The sequence below is a fragment of the Cannabis sativa genome, chromosome 2 (genome assembly GCF_029168945.1).
Source record: "Cannabis sativa cultivar Pink pepper isolate KNU-18-1 chromosome 2, ASM2916894v1, whole genome shotgun sequence".
Lineage (NCBI taxonomy): Eukaryota > Viridiplantae > Streptophyta > Magnoliopsida > Rosales > Cannabaceae > Cannabis > Cannabis sativa.
Window position 1 is genome coordinate 85,931,217 of NC_083602.1, and position 9,596 is coordinate 85,940,812.

The following is a 9,596-nucleotide window of genomic DNA, read 5'->3' on the forward strand; positions in this document are numbered from 1 at the left end:
GCACTTGCACTCATATTGTCACACCACACAACTAGTTTCTCCACCAGTTTGAACTTCATTTCATCCAGCAACTCTTGAATCCAAGAGATTTCTGCAGCAAGGTGAGCCAGAGCTCTGTATTAGGACTCTGTGCTAGATCTTGCAACAACAGTTTGTTTCTTAGACGACCACGACACTAAGGTTTCACCAAAAAATACACAATATCCAGCTACTGACCTTCTATCATCTGGAGAAGACGCCCAATCCGCATCAGAGAAACCAGTGAGAGTTAAGTGATTACTTGGCACAATATGCAGGCCATAATGGACAGATCCTTTCAAGTATCGCATAATCCGTTTAGCAGCATTCCAGTGTGTCGTGGTTGGTGCCTTTAGAAACTGGCTGAGTTTGTTTACTGCAAAGGAGATGTCAGGCCTGGTGTGACTTAAGTATTGTAGAGCCCCAATAGCACTTCTGTACATGAACGGGTCGTTTAGACCTTCACCATCAGTTAGTGACATTGTTTTTCCCGCTGTCATTGGTGTAGGACAAGGCTTCACATTCACCATGTTATGCTTTTGTAGGAGTTCAAAGATATATTTAGCTTGAGACAGATAGATACCTGTTCTATCTCTGAAAACTTCGATTCCAAGGAAATAACTAAGTGGCCCCAAGTCTTTTAGAGCAAAGGCGTTGTTAAGCTTGTGGATAAACATATTTATTTGTTGATTGTCACTGCCAGTGACTATGATATCGTCGACGTACACAAGCACCATAAGCACTAGCTTCGGTTGTTGAAGCATAAATAGGCAGGTATCAGCTCTTGAGTTTATGAATCCCCAATTGACAAGTGTTTGCTTCAACTTATCATACCAGGACCTAGGTGTTTGTCTCAGCCCATATATAGATCTTTTCAATTTACAAACATAGCAAGGTTTGGACGGGTCCTCAAAGCCCGGTGGCTGCACCATGTACACATCTTCTTCAAGTGTACCATTCAAGAAGGCGTTATTGATGTCGATTTGCCTTATTTCCCAGCCTCTTGTTACGGCTAAAGTCAGAACTACTCGCACTGTAGAGGCTTTTATTACTGGGCTAAACGTCTCTTTAAAATCCACTCCTGGCCTTTGGTGGAAGCCTTTCGCCACTAATCTAGCTTTGAATTTTTGAAAGCTGCCATCTGCATTATATTTTATTTTAAAAACCCACTTACAGCCAACAATAGAGTGAGCTTCTTCTGGTGGAACAAGCACCCAAGTGCCATTTTTAACCAAAGCAACAATCTCGATATTCATAGCCTTATTCCACCCCTTATGTCTAAGAGCATCCTCAACTGAACATGGCTCATGAAGAGATAAGTCCATTTTATCTTGACCAAGATACACCTTCGGTTTGAATATACCAGCACGAGCTCTAGTAATCATCGGGTGTTGTCGCTGAACAATCTGATTTTGAGTATTTTCTTCATCAGGAGGCTGTATAGTTTCATTAGTAGTGCTTCCAGCAGTGTCAGGTGTGTGACAAATAGGTGAACCAAGATCTGTGTCAGGAAAATTTACCTGATCTGGTGTTGTGGCAGTGACTGGAGATGGTGGATCTTCAAGGTGTGCTTGTTGTTCAGGCTGTGATGAAGTGTTGGAAGGTGTAGTTTGTGAGATAAAAGGCAGAACAAACCAAGAAGGAGGTGTTTGGACAGTGACAGTGTTTTCTTTTTGGTAACTATTCAAAAAACCTGACTTGAAGGGAAATTCGTTTTCGTTAAAGACCACATGTCTAGAAATATAAATCCTACCATGGGGACTCAAACACTTGTATCCTTTATATGTTTCACTATAGCCTAGGTTCACACACTTGATTGAGTGAAACTCAAACTTGTGTGTTTGATATGTTCTCAGGCAAGGAAAACATGCTGACCCGAAAACCTTAAGGAAATTATAGTCAGGTGTCTTAGCTAAGAGAACTTCATGAGGTGATTTCCCTGATAACACAGTAGTAGGCAGCCTATTAATTGAGTGCACAACAGTGTAAAAAGCATCAGACAAATATTTCAAAGGCATATGTGCTTGTGCAAGAAGTGTTAAGCCCATCTCAACGATGTGCCTATGTTTTCTTTCGGCTCGACCATTTTGAGCTGAGGTGTGAGGGCAAGAGTGTTGAAAAGCAATGCCACTTTCATTGACTAAATTAGTGAAAGCTTCATACTCACCACCCTAGTCAGTTCTTATGGCTTTGATTCTTTTATCAAACTGATTTTCAACCATGTTTTTAAAATGTTTGAATGCAGCCAAGGCATCAGATTTGTGCTTTAGTGGGTAGAGCCAAGTGTATCTACTATAATCATCTATGAAATGGATGTAAAATTTAAAATTAGTATGTGATGCAATTGGGGCAGGTCCCCACAAGTCAGTATGAACTAGATCTAACACAGATGAGGCTCTAGAATTGGAATTTTTAAAGGGTAGTGCATGAGATTTGCCAAACTGACAATCATCACAAAATAAAAGACTTTCATTCATAGCAGTTTTTACATTAGTAGACTTCATAACTTGACTCAAAACGACTGAAGAAGGGTGGCCAAGCCTTCTATGCTAGAGATCTGACATTGAAGTGGGCACACTGGTTTTATTGGACTCGACATTGGAAATAGCAGTAAAAGAGAAAGGTGAACAATGGCTGATTTTGCTTCTTGCACAATTGTTTCTAGAGATAGTTGAAGTGTTTAGTTGATACAAGCCATCTTTAAGCACTCCTTGAAGAACCACCCTCTTTGTCACCTGATCCTTCACACAACAAACAGTAGGGAAAAATTCAATAGACACATTATTATCTGAGGTAAGTTTTGACACACTAACAAGGTTCTTAGTAATTGATGGAACAAGCAGCATATTTTTAAGGACAAGAGGCTTAGATAAATCAGTATTTAATAGACCGGTACCAACATGAGAGATGTTTAGCTGATTACCATCACCTACAGTGATCTTTTCCTTATCACCATAGGCTGTTTTGGAGCTCATTTGGCCTTCATCTGATGTGAGATGGTTGCTGGCGCCACTGTCAGCATACCAACTCTCATCATTCAAGGTCTGAGGTGTTGCAATGAGAGCATTGAACTGTTTGTCCTGGCCTTGTTCAGCTGGTGCAGAGGGCTGCTGTCCCATGAAATTTTCATCATATCATTGTAGCATATGGCCGCTGAATGACCATATTTACCGCACACCTGACATGTTGGTTTGGGGCCTCCTCCAAAACGACCTCCTCTTCCTCGGCCTCTATAACTTCCTCTTCCTCTTGGTCCTGAGTTTGAGGTGTTTCCTCTGCCACCATGTTGCTGAGTGTTAGAGAACCGAGAGTTATTGTTGTGTGAGGGTTTTTGTGCGAAGTTAGCAGAGGGTCCTCCAAAAGAGCCATTTATCTTAGTAGAATTTGAGAGACCCGTGAGCCTTTCAATTCTGCTATCAAAGCCAATGAGTGTGTTTTGTAGCTCTTGCCACGAAATCTGAGATTTGGATTCAATCTGCACAACTATGGACAAAAATTCTACATCCAAGCCACCAAGCACATTAGAAACCAAAAGTTTTTCAGGGTAAGGTTCCCCTGCAAGTGCAAGAGAATCTGCCCACATTCTCTTCTGTTTCAAGTAATCTGCCATAGATGCAGATCCTTTCCTCACAGTTTGAAGTTTGGTTCGAAGCTCATCCATGTGAGCTCTCGAATGGGCTCCATAAAGCTCTTCAAGAGCAGCCCATAAACTAGAGGCAGATTGGCATCACATGACTTCAGAGGCTATTCCCTCAGTCATGGAGCCATAAAGCCACCCCATCAATAACTGGTCATGCACAAGCGAGTTTTCATAGTCTAGGTTAACAGAATTCTGAGATTCAGATGAGTTTGGTATAACTGTAGTGATGAATTGTTCAGGACATGGTCTCTGTCCATTGATGAAGCCTTCTAGTCGATGTCCTCTGATGATGGTGAACACCATAGTCTTCCACAAGGGGAAGTTGTTTCTGTCGAGCCTCAAGGAAAATGGTTGGCTAAGAGTACTGCTAAAAGGCGAGGCAAACGAGTTTGGTGAAGCTGTCTGCGATGTTGCAGCAACTGATATAGCAGGTGTGGCTGGATTCTTTTGAGACGCCTCTGATGTAGGCATTCCTCCGCCATTATTGGGTTGTTGAGCTGTAGTTGAAGCATTTGGATCGGCCATGGCAATCGCCTTTTAATAGCTCTGATACCAAGTCAAATTTGGTAATATAAGTAAATTGGAGAAAACTCAGCTAAATTACAACTGAGGAAATTGTATTTCTTTTATAGACAAATATTACAATCGATACAATCATTGCAGAATCCAACTAAGCAAATAGGCAGGTGCCACGTATTCAAGTTTGTTACAAAGGGAATAATTTGGGATCCCTATGAAAACGGTAAAATGATGTATGACAGCAAGAGGAATATTCGAATCCAAGAAACTTGGATCAAAACAATGTGATTAGCAGAGTATTAACAGAGTGACTAAAATACCCCATGGCAGATTAATTTCTTTTAACAGTTGTGTCCCCGTAGTCAGCCCTTGGGCTCCGGGTCCAGGGTCGGGTATTGTGTCTCGAGTCTAGGGTCGAGTTTTGGGTCTTAGTCCCTGTTCAAAGGCCCAGTTGCGGGTCCAAATCTCCTTGGTCCAGGTCTGGATCTAGGTTCGGGTTTGGGGCCCAGGTCCCCCATCTAGGTCTGGATCTTAGGTCTCAGTGTAGGTTCAAGTTCAGGTTCGGGTTTGGATCCTGAGTTTCGGTCTTAGTCTAGGTCCCAGTACGGGTTTAGGTTTGAGTTTGGGTCTGGGTCGCGGTCTGAGTCCAGGTCCCAGTCAAGGTCTAGGTCTCGAACCGGGTTCTGGTTTGTGTTTGGATTTGGGTTCAGGTCATGAGTCTGGGTCTAGGTTCGGGTCTATATTCAGGTTTCGGTCTGGGTCCTGGGTTCCGATCTCGGTATTGGTATGGGTCTAGGCCCATGACCAGGTTAGGGTTTTGGGTTTAGTGTTTAGGGATTTAATGTTTAGGGTTTAGGGCTTAGGGTTTAGGGGTAAGTTTACAGAGTTTAGGATTTAGGGTTTAAGGTTTAGGGTTTAGGGTATAAGGGTCTGCTTCTAGTTCCAGTTCACATTTTGGGTCATAGGTCAAGATTTAAGGTTCGGGTGTGGGTCTTGGTCCTAGTCCTGGTTTGGGTCTAAGTTGTGTTTTGGTTAAGGTCCGAGTCTTTGTCCCAAATCCAGACACCAACCACATGTCGAGTCTAGTTTGAGTTCTGGTACGGGTTCTGTAACACCCTAACTAGCATAGGCGTATTATCGTTGCTAATCAACGAGGTTTATGGAAAACGTGATTAATTAAAATTTTTGCTTTTTAATTAAACTTGTAAAATATTTATACAAAAGACTCGGGATCCTGATTACAAAACCATTTACAAAAGTTTACTGTCTATACAAAATACTTGTCGCCTAGCGACTAATTACAAAAAATAGCCTTGCTGTCCCGATGATCGTACGCTCCAGGCCTAACCGCCCCGACATGTACAATCTTCACCGGCTCGCTCACGGTCCATCAGCTGTAGCCTTGCCCTTACCTACACATAAACATAGCACTGTGAGTCGACAGACTCAGTAAGAAAAGCATAATAATACTCATACATAAATCCCGGTCATGATCAGACGCCCATAGCCCTGACCATAACCCTAACTGCCGTGTCCAACACGATACTGAGTCCCCCTAACTGCCGTGTCCAACACGGTACAGAGTTCTGAACGTTCATAGGGATGGTACTATTGACAAGTAACAGCCTAATCTTTCGAACCGGTCATACTCCGACCGCTGGTCATACTCCAGCCTGTACGTGTTACAGTATCAGCCTAATCGGTCGAACTGGTCATACTCCAGCTGCTGGTCATACTCCAGCCTGTACCGACGTGATACGTCAAATAGTACGAAACCACCAACCTAAGTATCAGCCTAATCGGTCGAACCGGTCATCCTCCGACTGCTGGTCATACTCCAGCCTGTACCGACGTGATACAGTGTCAGCCTAATCGGTCGAACTGGTCATACTCCAGCTGCTGGTCATACTCCAGCCTGTACCGACGTGACACAGTCGGATGGTTCGAAGCCTACATATCTAATGTAATCGAACAGGGTTCCTAGATGCACGCTAAACATGTAATTACATATGCATACTGTTATACTAATCTTACTTGGATTCCGAATTCAGGTGTGCCGGTCAACCTGACTGGAACTATCTGCGCGGCGGATTACAGGCTCCTAAACCATAAAAATCACTTCTCGGGGACTTAAACTAGGAACTAAAAGTTTCCCTATCTATAAAAAGAATGGCAATACCCCAAATAACATAAAATCGAGGAAAACTAGGGTTTCTGAAATTTCCCCAACCGGTAGACCGGTTGCCCAACTGGAATTCCGGTTCTGGGAATTTTAAAAACCCATCCGGAATTCCGGATGCACAACCGAAATTCCGGTTCCTCGCAGGCAGAAATTCAAAAATTCACACAATGCTCAAATCTAATCCAAACAACCTCAAACCTTCAGAACCTGTTCTATAGGACCCAAATAACATTTCTAAGGCAACAAACTCACCCATATTGCACAGAAACAAAAAGTGCCATGAGAGCTCCAAGCTTTGAGTTTCAAACTCAAACTTGGCTAAAGCTCACTTACAACCCTCAAAACTAGATTGAAACCACATAATCATGCATAAAAACACTGCAGAAAACCAACTCTAACTCATGCAATAATCACAGCAACAGATTTCGAATTTTATCTTTGAAAACTAAACTTTAAGTTAAAAACTTTCAATCTTGAAATCAAAACAATTATCATGCATTACACTAGCTCTAATCTACTTAAAACCACAAGATTAAACTTCTGAAAACATCACATAAACACAGCAACAACAACAACATAATATCAAGCATGCAACTATCAAACTTTTCTTACAGCTCAAGAAAACACAAAGAAAAGTTACTAGAGATCAAACCTTGACTTGGATTACACAAAGAGCTGCTGAAAATCACTAGAATCAAACAAGAAAACCCAGCCCTAGCAGCTCCTAGACTTGGCCGAAAAGAGAGAGAGAGAGCTTTGAAATTTTTCTATTTTTTTCTAAGTTTTTGAAATGAAAATGAAATTAAAATGCCACTTAACCCCTTTGTTATATCAGCCAAAATAAAGCATAAATAAACATATATTTTTCAAATATTAAGCCACAAAAAGATAAACTAACAATGGGGCAAAATGACCATTTTGCCCCTTCACACTAAAATCACATAAATAACACTAAAGGGGTATTTTTGGGAAATTCTAAATTCCCGGCCATTCCCGACATTCCCAATGTCTAATAAACCGTCCCAAACTACTAACATACTAAGTTGTGATTTTACTGAGCCAAACACCGAGTTAAATGTTACCGGGCACCGGAAATGCAAAATATGAGAACTACTACATGACATAAAAATGCACCTCTGAATTCAATAATAACAGTATAAATAATTATTTAAATAGCTATAAATAATTTCATAATTAAACGTGATTAACTGCTAATTTCCAAATTAAACTAAGCAGTCTTTACAGCTATTCCCCCCTTAAAAGGATTTCGTTCCCGAAATCTAACCTGAATAACTCTGGGTATTGAGCTCTCATATCTGACTCTAGCTCCCAGGTGGCTTCCTCCACCTTGCTGTTTCTCCAGAGAACTTTGACCAATGCTATGGTCTTATTCCGAAGGACTTTATCCTTTCTATCCAGGATCTGCACTGACTGTTCTTCGTAAGTCATATCTGGCTGCAGTTCTAGGCTCTCATAACTGAGTATATGAGAGGGATCTGAAACGTATTTTCTCAACATCGAGACATGGAATACGTTGTGAACTGCTGATAAAGCTGGAGGCAATGCTAACCGGTATTCCACTTGACCTATCTTCTCGAGAATCTCGAAAGGTCCTGTAAATCTAGGGCATAACTTGCCTCTTTCCCCGAAATGTTTGATCCTCTTAAAAACACATGGTCCCCTACCTGGAACTCAACATCTCTGCGTTTCGGATCTGCATAACTTTTCTGTCTACTCTGTGAGGCAAGCATTCTAGCTTTTATCTTCTCTATTGCCTCATTGGTCCGCTGCACTGACTCTGGACCTAAGTATTTTCTCTCCCCTGTCTCATCCCAGTGGATGGGAGATCTACACTTTCTACCGTATAAGAGTTCATAAGGAGCCATCCCTATCGTACTCTGATAACTGTTGTTGTAAGAAAATTCTATCAACGGTAGATATTTATTCCAAGAGCCTTCAAAGCGCATAACACAACTCGTAACATGTCCTCCAATATCTGAATTGTCCTTTCGGACTGACCATCTGTCTGAGGATGGAATGATGTACTGAATTTCAACTTTGTACCCATTGCCCGTTGCAAACTTTGCCAAAATTTGGAGGTGAACTTCGGATCCCTATCCGAAACTATAGACTTCGGTACCCCGTGAAGTCTTACTATCTCTTTGACATACAATTCTGCCAACTGATCCACTGTAAATGTTGTTCTAACAGGCAGAAAATGAGCGGATTTTGTGAATCGATCCATCACTACCCAGATGGAATCAAGCAAACCCGTGGTTCTAGGTAACCCGACCACGAAATCCATCGTGATATCTTCCCACTTCCATTCAGGTAGGGTTAGAGGCTGCAACAACCCTGCTGGTCTTTGATGTTCAGCCTTAATCTGCTGGCAAGTGAGGCATCTCGATACGAATTCTACCGAATTCTTCTTCATACCGTTCCACCAGAAGTACAGTTTAAGATCTTGGTACATCTTAGTGGTGCCGGAATGCAGAGAATAAGGGGTAGAATGAGCCTCCTCAAAGATCTCATTCCTGAGTTCCACACTATTCGGAACACAAACCCTAGCTTTATACAAAAGCATCCCGTTGTCTGACACTGAAAAGTCCCTGGCTTGACCACCCAAAACCTCATCTCTGATTTTCACTAACTCTGGATCAGTCATCTGAGCGGCTCTAATTCTTTCCAACAGATCAGATTTCAGCGTTAAGTTGTGAAGCTAACCTACCACAAACTCAATGCTGGATCTAACCATATCCTCTACTAGTTGAGGTAAAATCTGAACCATACTAGCTACTTGCCCGGGACCCTTCCTGCTCAGGGCATCGGCCACTACATTGGCCTTCCCAGGGTGATAAAGAATCTCGCAGTCATAATCTTTCACTAATTCCAACAAATGTCTCTGTCTCATGTTCAAATCTTTCTGAGTAAAGAAATACTTGAGACTTTTATGGTCGGTATAGATTTCACACCTTTCTCCGTAAAGGTAATGCCGCCAAATCTTCAATGCAAAAACCACTGCGGCCAACTCTAGATCATGAGTCGGGTATCGCTGCTCGTAATCCTTTAACTGACGGGAGGCATAAGCGATAAACCGATCGGCTTGCATCAACACACACCCCAGACCCTGTCTGGATGCATCGCAATAAACAACAAATTTCTCGTTGTCTGAAGGCAAAGTTAGCACTGGAGCGGTAATCAACCTCTACTTCAGCTCCTGAAAACTAGCTTCGCACT